The 10,933-nt window shown below is 38.2% G+C and overlaps 1 pseudogene across 1 annotated transcript; it reads left to right on the plus strand.

The window, feature by feature from the left end:
- The first annotated feature begins 1,131 nt into the window (after nucleotides 1-1,131).
- On the plus strand, nucleotides 1,132-1,829 carry LOC308495877 (peptidyl-prolyl cis-trans isomerase A-like; annotated as a pseudogene). The gene has a single exon. The product of its transcript is annotated as a peptidyl-prolyl cis-trans isomerase A-like (transcript).
- The last annotated feature ends 9,104 nt before the right edge of the window (nucleotides 1,830-10,933 follow it).

Below are 10,933 nucleotides of genomic sequence, written 5' to 3' on the forward strand. Positions count from 1 at the left end.
AGACAGCAATACAATAATGTTAGGGACCTTCAATATCCCACTTTCGACAGTGGATAGGTCATCCAGACAAAAAGTAAGGAAACAGCAGACATGTATCATAACGTTTTAACCAACACATTCTTTTCAAGCGCATACAGAACCATCTCCAAGATGAATCACATGTTGGGCCACAAAGCAAGTCTTAATTATCAAATTTAAGAAGATTAAAATCATATCTAGTATCTTTTCTGACCACAGTGCTATGAAACTAGAAATCAGTAACAAGAGGAAAACTGAAAATTCATGAATACATGGGAATTAAAAAACACATTCCTGAACAACCAACTGGTTGAAAAAGACATCAAAAGGGAAATCAGCATGTATCTTGGGTCAAGGGAAAATAAAAACACAACGTACCAATACTTACTGGATGCAGTAAGTATGTTTATAGTGAGATATAAGAGGGACGTTTATAGTGAGAAATGCCTACATTAAGGAAAAATGAAAAAAACCTAACTTCATACCTCAATGAATTAGAAAACAAACAAATTAAGCCAAAAGTTAGCTAAAGTAAAGAAATAAGAGAGCTACCGCAGGAGTAAATATAATAGAGACTATACAGACAATAGGACAAAAACAATGAAACTGAGTTGGATTTTGCAAACCTTCAGCTAGACTAAAAAGGAGAGGACTCAAATTAAAAATAATTATACATAAAACAGGAGACATTACAACTGACACCACAGAAAGACAAAGGATAATAGGGCTACTAAGAAAAATTATACACCAAAAAGTTGGATAACCTAAAATAAATGGATAAATTCCTAGAAATATACAACCTAGCAACACTGAATCATGAAGACATTGAAAATCTAAGCAGACCATAATGAGTAAGGAGACTGAAACATTAATCAAAAAACCTCACAACACAGAAAGGCACAGGACCTGATAGCTTCAGTGGTGGATTCCACCAAACATTCAATACCAATCCTTCTCAAACTGTTCCAAATAATTGAAGAGGAGGAAACTCTCTCAGTCTCATTTTATAAGGCCAGCATTATCCTGATAACAAAGGCAGATAATGACATTACAAGAAAAGAAAACAATATGTGTCTTCCAGACGCCTCCACCCGGACCTGCCCGCGCTCAGCCATGGTCAACCACACCGTGTTCTTCGACATCGACATCGCTGTCGACAGTGAGCCCTTGGGCCGCATCTCCTTTGAGCTGTTTGCAGACAAAGTTCCAAAGACAGCAGAAAACTTTCGTGCCCTGAGCACTGGGGAGAAAGGATTTGGTTATAAAGGTTCCTGCTTTCACAGAATTATTCCAGGCTTTACGTGCCAGGGTGGTGACTTCACATGCCATAACGGCACAGGTCCATCTATGGGGAGAAGTTTGATGATGAGAATTTCATTCTGAAGCATACAGGTCCTGGCATCCTGTCCATGGCAAATGCTGGACCCAACACAAATGGTTCCCAGTTTTTCATCTGCACTGCCAAGACTGAGTGGTTGGATGGCAAGCATGTGGTCTTTGGCAAGGTGAAAGATGGCATGAAGATTGTGGAAGCCATGGAGCGCTTTGGGTCCAGGAATGGCAAGACGAGCAAGAAGATCACCATTGCTGACTGTGGACAACTCTGATGCATTTGACTGGTTTTCCCTTAATCAGACCATTCCTTCTATAGTCAGGAGAGCACCCCTGCCCCATCTGCTCGGAACACCCCATAATCTTTGTGCTCTCGCTGCAGTTCGTGGGTTTCGTATTTTCCTTGCCCCCTCAAAGTCTAGCTGGGTTGCAGAGTTAAGTTTATGATTATGAAATAAAAGCTAAACAACAACAAAAAAAAAAAAGAAAAGAAAAAACAATAGGCCACTATCTCTGATAAGTATAGATGCAAAAATGCTCAACAAAATACTAGCAAACTGAATTCAACAGGACATTAAAAAGATAATACACCATGATCTCGTGGGATGTATGCCTGGAATATTAGTATGGTCCACCATATGCAAATCAATAAACGTGATACACCACAGTAATGAAAAAAAAGAATAAAAATTATGTGAGCCTCTCAATAAATGCAGAAAAGCATTTGACAAAATATAACATTGTTTCATGATAAAAGCTGTCCACAAATTGGGTACTTAAGGAACATACTTCAGCTTAATGAAGACCGTATATGACAAACCCATAGCTAATACTCTATTCAATGGTAAAATGCTGAAAGCTTTTCCTCTAAAATCAGGAACCAGACAAGGGTGCCCACTCTCACCACTCCTACTTAACACTGTACTGGAACTTACAGCAAGAACAATCGGGCATGAAAAAGAAAAGATACCAAAACCAAAAAGGAAAAAGTAAAATTCTCTCTGTTTGCAGATTACATGATCTTATATACAGAAAACCCTAAAGACTCCACCAAAAAAATTGTTAGACCTAATAAATTAATTCAGTAAAGTTGCAGAATACAAAATCAACATACAAAAATTAGTTGCTTTTCTATATACTTACAATGAAACATCTGAAAGAGAAATAAAGAAAACAATCCCACTTGTAATAATATCAGAAATAAAATACTTAGAATACATTTAACCAGTGAGGTGAAAGATCTGTACACTGAAAGCTATAAGATATTGATGAAAGAAATTGACTATGACACAAATAAATGGAAAAATATCTGTGTTCATGCATGCATCAGAAGAATTAATATTGCTAAAATGTCCATACTGTTCAAAGCTATTTATAGATTCAATGCAATTGCTAGCAAAACTCTCATGGCAATTTTCACAGAAATAGAAAAATGATCATAAAATTCATATGGAATCATAAAAAGCCCTGAATAGGCTAAGCAACTATGGGAAACAAGAACAAAGTGGGAGCCACACACTTCATTTCAAACTATACTACAATGTTATGATAATCAAAACAGTATGGCACTGACATAAAATCAGACAAATAGATTAAGGAAATAGATCAGAATTGATACGTAATCCCATTCATATATGGTCAACTAATATTTAACAAGGGAGCCAACAACACTCAATGGGGAAAAGATAGTATTTTCAATAATGATGCTGTGAAAACTGGATATTCACATGCAAAAGAACAACACTGGACCCTTGTCTTATACTATTCGCAAAAATTCTCTCAAAAGATATTAAAGACCTAAATATAAAGCCTAAAACTATAAAACTAGAAGAAACACATAGAAAAAAACTCTATAATTTAAGTCATGGAAATAATTTTCGGGGTATGACACCAAAAGCACAAGCAACAAAAGCAAAACCAAACAATTGGAACTATATCAATAACCACCTTGTCTGTGAATCATTTCACAAAAAATTAAACAATATCAAAGGGACACCAAGAAAGATCCTGATAGCTTTGTCACTTCCATCAATACATTTTCTTCTTCCTCCTCACTCATTAAGGCTGAATTACTCTTTTATTCTTGAAAATAGATTCTTAAAGGTTATGAATTTGCAGGACGATTTAAAAATGCTACATAGCTCTCATTCTGGAGCTGAAACTCTCATGATTGCACATTGCAATACTTTTTGGCAGTTTTTCCCACAATAAGATGCCCTTCAAATTCTTCCCTCCTGCTCTCCTTTCTTTGTGCCCAGTCACTTCCTTCTTCTGTTATATATTCAGATGAGAAGGAATTCTATTCTCTTCCATGCTCTGCCAGACTGCCCCCCTCCCATGAATCACCCTGACATCAGGGCTTCCTTCTCTTCATTCCTCTTTACTGGTTTGTTCAGTTTGCTGCAATTTCCCAAGAAGAACAGCGTTCCTGTAAAGTCACTATTCAATGAGCAATTTTTATATTGTCCTGAATAAGAATCCATTTACTAGAAAAATTCAGTCCAAGTTCAAAGCAAAATTTTATCTTCAAAGGGAGCTTGAATACTCAGAAATAAAAGACAGATATTTACCCAAATGGGGGGTAGTCCCAAGACTCATACTCGTAAGGTGTTTATCAAGCCTGTGTAAATATGGAATGACTTTAAAACAATTATCAAGTGTTCTGTAGTAGGATCAGTTTATCTCCCCATATTTGATCACTGTGAAATGGAATGTTTTTAATTACTCTTTGCAAAAAAGAAGTACATTTTAATTATTCTTTGCCAAAATACAACAACATAACATATTTTGATGCTGCTATATAAGTACTGAACTTTTATTATGTAAAATATAGTCTCAATATTAGATGCACAAGAACTCAAAGATGAGATTCTGGCAAAGCTATTCCTGTGAGTCTATAAAGTCATCTTTATCTCCTTCACTGCCAGACATGTCATTGCTTCATAATGAACCAACAAGAGAAATCATTCTAAGTGAACTGCTGACAAGTTAAATGGATCCATGTAATTGGCATTTAGGGAGTTATTTTCTGCCTGTTTGCTACAGGGTATAACTCAAGTATGGAATGAAAACTTCATCTGAGTAGGACTAAATAGTTATTTTCAGAGAGTGGAAAGTGCATGGACTTTGGAGTAAGACAAACATGCAGCGAGTCATTTACAACATTAGCCACAGTTTTTGTCATTTATAAAACAGAAATAATTAAACTTACCTTGAAATATTGCTGTTAGTATAAGTTATAAGATATATAAATTATCCATTATGTCGGCTGACACATAGCAGATGGTCAATAAATAGTATTGTTCAAAGTAAAAATTTCTTTTAAAAATGAGGCGTAAGTAACACCTTTTCCCAAAACCTATTTGGGGCCTTCAAACATCCATATAAATAGAGATTAAAAGGAGCCAAGGGTGATTATGCTCCCTTAATTCTTACTGTGTCTCTCTTACTGTGTAAACGTATGCTTCAATAGTTGCAAAGTTAAATTAAATATTAAATCAAACCAAATAAAATCATTAATATTAGAGATAAAACATTATTTTATTTAAAATATTTACACTAAAGCTTATATGCGAAATGTTACCAATGTTTATAAAACCATTTTGAATTTTATTCGGTAACTCTCAGTCCCTAGTTTCATCTGCTTTGGATAATCTGATGGCCTAGTGGAAATTGGGCCAACATTCTGTTCCTACCCCACACCAAGTTTCTGGACCCCTTGTAAGTTTGTGAGTTATGCTGTTCCCAAAAGCTTCCTGAAATTTTAAAGAATTCAGTCATTGCATTTCCACTCACAGGCCATTAGGGTAAAAAAATAATATTTAACAGCATTAAATAAAAACATCAAAGACTCCTAAGAAACCACGGATACAACTAAGTGTGCATTAAAGCTCAACAAATGAGAAATTGAAAGGAAGGCAAGCACAAGTTGATGAGTTGTCATTTTAAGTTCTTCATCAGTGAGATTTAAAACCTAAATTAATTTTTTAAATCAAAAGGAAAGAATTACATAATCAACTGAATGTTTTTATTTTTTCCTGAATTACGTGCAGACATAATGTTCTATTCTTCAGTTGCATTTAAATTCAGTTCAGAAATCATTCTTAAAGGTCATTTCTGGAGATGGGAAAAACCACCTTGATTTACACTAATTTATATGAAGAGTCCATAGGCAAACACCTAAAACGCAAATTAACATTTGATAATTGTGAACTGTAAGAGCCAGGAGAAGCTTCTAGCAACAAAGTCCCAGCTCTACATGTCAGATCAGTTTCCACATTTCAAGGACTACTTGTTCTTTCTCTTACTGAATAAAATGTAGGTATTAGAAAGTAATCCATCACTGAGATTACTTAATTATAACATTATGAATATGTACTTAATTATAACATTGTGAATATATATGTGTATATGAGTGTATACACACACACACACAATTGCTGTACCTAGAATAAACGTTTGAAAATCAAGTCCTAAAGCAAATGGAAAAGAGTAGACATCTAATTTTAAATCACTTTAAGAGTTGTTTGAAGTTTTCATTTAATTTTCTTGGCATATTGCCCAATTAAGTGGAAGTTTATCTTGGCTGCTGTTGTCTTTGATTTCCTTTTAAGTCTAGACTTTCTTGTCTTCTAGTTCTTTTATTACTCGTAAATGCACTTCTAATTTCTTCAATGGCTCATTTATTTGCTAGTATACTTCTTTTCTTATAAGTAATGAAAATAGTCATTATTTCCAGACTCCTGCGGACATTTTTTCTGAATCCAGATACATTTCCTCCTGCCATAGCCATCACTGACAAGGTGATTTGTTTGTAGCTGGTGTTTCACCCCTACTTGGAATTGAATCCATTGATACAAATTCTGCTTTTACATAGATTTTATAAAAAGGAAAAGTATTCTATGTGGCTCCTGTTCATACGTATTTGCATAAAGAAATAATGAGAAGCATGACATTAAATTAGGGACTCGTGGGGCAAGGGTAGGTTTTTTAGATGTCATATAACACAATATCTAGTTTATTAAAGAAAGAAACTAATTCTGAAGCAAAATTTGTCCTGAGAGCGTAGAACCAAAAATAAAATGGCGTCATTTCTGTCAAAAACAAAATGGAGGTGGTCAACACAGGCACATAAAGGAAAGATAACCTAACTTTACAGGAATTTACAGCTTCTCTCAGAAATCAACAGTGGACACCAGCCAATCCTCAAATCCCAAGTCTGTTCATCCCATGTATGGACTTCCTTGTCCCCCTGATTCAGCTACCTGATCCAAATAGGAAGAAGACCAGTAGGCAGCCAATCAACTGAAAAAATCATATAACTTCTGCACTTACCTGGTAAAAACCCCTTAGTCTGTGAGCAACTCGACACTCATTGCTCCCATATCTTTGAGATCCCCAGCTTGCAGGTTGAGAGCCTTGCAATATACTCAACTTTCTGCTTTGTTTTATTTAGTATGCAGAGTTTGGTTTTTGACAGACGGAAACAATAAAGGAGAACAAAAAGAAGAATATAGGAGTCTATATTTATTTCTAAATTGAAGAGGTAATAAGAAATGTAACAATCTAGTGGATATTTGTGACTTATAAACAGGAAAACAATTTTTTTAAAAAAAGGAGTTTGACTCTCAGTAAATAATACATGCTTCTTTACATGTAAGAAAATGTTCAACGGAGAAAGACTGTGGAAACCTCTAACTGAAGTCTGTTAGACGGCAGTGGTAAGGTTACAAAAGAATTCTATGTAAGGATTTCTTAAGCTTAAGAGTGTCTGTGTGGTTCGAGGGTTAGACAGAAATGTCACTGCAGAATTTCAAGAAAAGAGTAAGTGAAGAGTGGGCTAGGGGTTTTCCAACAGTTTTAACTACTCTTAGAACTCAAAAAGAGAAAAGATACTGTCTCATTGAGCCCGAATATTTTACTTTGAGGTTAATACATGTTTAAGAACAAGTGCTTAAACTCATTAGGTATTATCTAAATACCTATCTAAGCTCATTAGGTATTATCTAAAACAATATGCACAAATCCTTGTCTAAATGACAAAAAATGTCAAGTACCAAGAAAAGAAATTAACTTACACACGCTGTCAGGAGCAGCTCAGAACGTGCCGGAATCGGGCGGAGAGGCTGCTGCCAGAAGCCGTCTTCCCAGACCCCACACGGATCCCAGGGGATGCCGGTAGCGCTCATCCTAGACTCACCAGTAAGGAGTGCGGCTCACACCGCCAATCTGGCAAACCCCAACCTCATCCATGCCTCCTCCATCCGCCAGTCAGAGCCACAGTGCCCGAGGCTCACCCCAGGGGCTCCCGCAGGCGGACTTGGGAAACCTGCTCTGGCACAGGGGCTGTGCAGGGTCAGGACCGCTGGAGGCCACGAGCTTGGGAGTGAACTGTGCGGACTCAGGCTTCAAGTCCATCGACTTCTGGGAGGTTGAATACCAGGGGCAGCAACTCAGCCTGCTGCTGTGGGCTCCTGGGACCCCCATCCCATGTCTGCCAAGGTCCAAGACTAGAGCAACCCAACGGGCCATTTCATTGCACATCATTGGGGCCAGTTGTTCCTCTGCGCAGCGCCCAGAGCAGCCGTGGGCCTAGGAGTCATCCCAGGAGACCTCAGCTGCCTGTTCCCTCAGTCTTTTCTCTGAACAGCCTCAGGCAACTACTGAGCTCTCTTTCTGGGAATGTAAATTGGTTCAATCACTACTGAAAACAGTATGGAGGTTCCTCAAAATTTAAAAATAGAACTACAATATGATCCAGCAATTCCACTTCTGGGTACATAACCAAAGGAAATGAAAACAGGATATCCACAAGATACTTGCATTCCCATGCTGTCGGGTCAATGTACGAGCAGGTCCCAGGGGTAAGGTGTCTGTGCCTCTGGGAGCTGGAAGAAGATACGTGGAGCCAGAGGCAGTGCAGACATGCTTTATTCACAGGCCTCCAGGGGCAGCCAGGGGTTTGGTTTCTCACTGCTGCACACAGCTGGACGTTTTCGGGTTACAGCCTGTAGCCAGCCGGGCCTCTTAACTCACAGCAGCCTGCTTCTCAGCAGCCCCACAGCAGCCGCCTTTGGGCACAGGCCTCATAGGCCCACTGCTGGTCACAGGCAGCAACACAGTACATACAGCACAGCCCACGGTCTCCACGGTGTCTCTGTTTCAGGCCTCCTTGTCTCTGCACCAGCTGGCTCTCCGCCTCGGTCCCCTAAAGTGGCCAGGCCCATTATACTCCACAGAGACAAAGGCGGCTTACAGCCAAAGGTGCTTACATAAGGGTATACACAAACAACATTTTCAGGCTGGATGGCGCTTGCGCGACCTTCTATCTTACTGGACCTGCGGGCCTCACCAGTCAAGGTTACCAGCTGGCCAGGGGGAAGCCTGATTAACTCTTTCTTCCCTACACATGCATATTGCAGTATACTCACAATAGACAAACAAGATGTGAAAAAACCTAAGTGTCTGTCAATGGATGAATGGATAAGATGTGGTGTATATACGAGGTGTGACAATTAAGTTCACGAACTCATCCTAGAAAAAGTGCAACATACCTCATTGCTGAATATCACTATAGTCACCTTGGAAGTATTCCCCTTGGGAAGCTGTGCACCGATGCCAGCGCCTAGTTCACCCTTCAAAGCAATTCTGGAACTCTTTTTCTGGAATGGCCATCAGAGCTGTCATCGTATTACCCTTGATGTCCTGGATGTCATCAAAATGTCTTCCTTTCAATATTTCCTTTATCTTTGGGTAAAGAAAGAGGTCATTGGGGGCCAGATCAGGTGAGTAGGGAGGGTATTCCAATACAGTTATTTGTTTACTGGCTAAAAACTCCCTCACAGACAGCGCCCTGTGAGCTGGTGCATTGTCGTGATGCAAGAGCCATGAATTGTTGGTGAAAAGTTCAGGTCATCTAACTTTTTTACACAGCCTTTTCAGCACTGCCAAATAGTAAACTTGGTTCACTGTTTGTCTAGCTGGTACAAATTCAGAATGAATAATCCCTCTGATATCAAAAAAGGTAGCAACATGGTTGCAACAAGTTCACGAACTTAATTGTCAGACCTCACACATACAATGAAATATTCAGCCATGAGAAAAGGAAATCTTGCATCTGTAACATGAATGGACCTCATGGTATTAGGCTAAGTGAGCTAAGTCAGGGAAAGAAGAATACGATATGAGATCACTAATATGCAGAATTTTTTAAAAAGTCAAACTGGTAAAAAGAGTAGAATGGTACCAGAGGCTGGGGATTGGGAAATTGGGACTATGTTGTTTAAGGGTACAAACTTAGCACTAGTAGATAAATAAGTCCTGGAGATCTAATGCACTGCATAGTGATTATAGACAACAGTACTATATTATAAACTTCAAAGTTGCTAAGAGACTACATCTTACTTGTTCCCACTACAAAAAAAAAAGAAAGATTATTGTGTGAAGTGAGCGGTGTTAACTAACACTACAGTGGTAATTATTTTGCAATGTATAATTATATCAAATCAACACGTTTTTAAGCCTTAAACATATACAATGTTCTTTGTTAGTTATGTCTTAATAAAAAAAGAATTTTTAATAGAATTTATTGCACATTGCTGTGTCTCTGACCCTGCAACACTTTTTGTACTTCTGTGTTAGTTCACCCCATCATTTACCATGAAGGGACATGAAACCTGTAATTCCAATCTTAGATACAGATGAATCCTTATCACTTGCTTCCGAAATGGACTGATGAGACATACTGACTCATAGATGACACATCTGGCATCTCGCATGGTTATGGTCACCCTGCAAGAGCAGAAGTCCTCCATCCCAAATCTGGTTTGGATGTCAAGATATGATGCCATCCACACATACACACACCAAAAGGCTAAGAGAAGGTTTATGACTTACCTAATTGAGATCCCTTAGGAGAACAGAACAAACCTCTCAAGCATGTCCAAAATGGCTCAAAAGAGCAAAAAAAAAAGAAGATTGGCCTGAGCTCTTATTGTGGTTAGGAGATGGGGCCTGGGGTGACAGGTTCTGCCTTCAGTCAGGGGCTTGTGTGGTTTGAATTCCCCTCTTTGTTACCAAAGGAGGGAGATTTTTATAAGCTAGCCCAATTGTGGGGCAAAGAAAAAGAGGAAAGGGTAAGCTTAAAAACTGTCAGCAGTCAAACATCAAAAAATGGAGTTAGAATTGTCATTAAACAGACCAAGCAATGGATCAAGTGACCATATGAAATGAAACTTCAAGAATAATTATTATAAAAATTGTAAAGTTATCGTAATAATCCTGATCTCATCTACCTAACACCTCCATTTTCATACCTTATCCAAAATGACAATTTTGCTGCTCTCTTTGCTTGCTCTCTTACTAGCAAGTCAATAAAATATGACACATGCTTGAGAAAACTCTAAAAAGTTTTACTGTTTGCAAGTTGTACTTAGTTTCTTTAATTCACTTAACCATTAGTTGTTCTCCTTCACTATTTCTCAAACGAAGCAAAATATTGCCGAGTGAGAGAGGAGCCAAGGTAAAAGTCAAGTGGGAGGCATGCTATTGCATATGATGACGAGGAGGTAAGTTAGCCAGCCTC

This window comes from Rhinolophus hipposideros, assembly GCF_964194185.1.
Source record: "Rhinolophus hipposideros genome assembly, chromosome: 3".
NCBI classification, from domain to species: Eukaryota; Metazoa; Chordata; class Mammalia; order Chiroptera; family Rhinolophidae; genus Rhinolophus; species Rhinolophus hipposideros.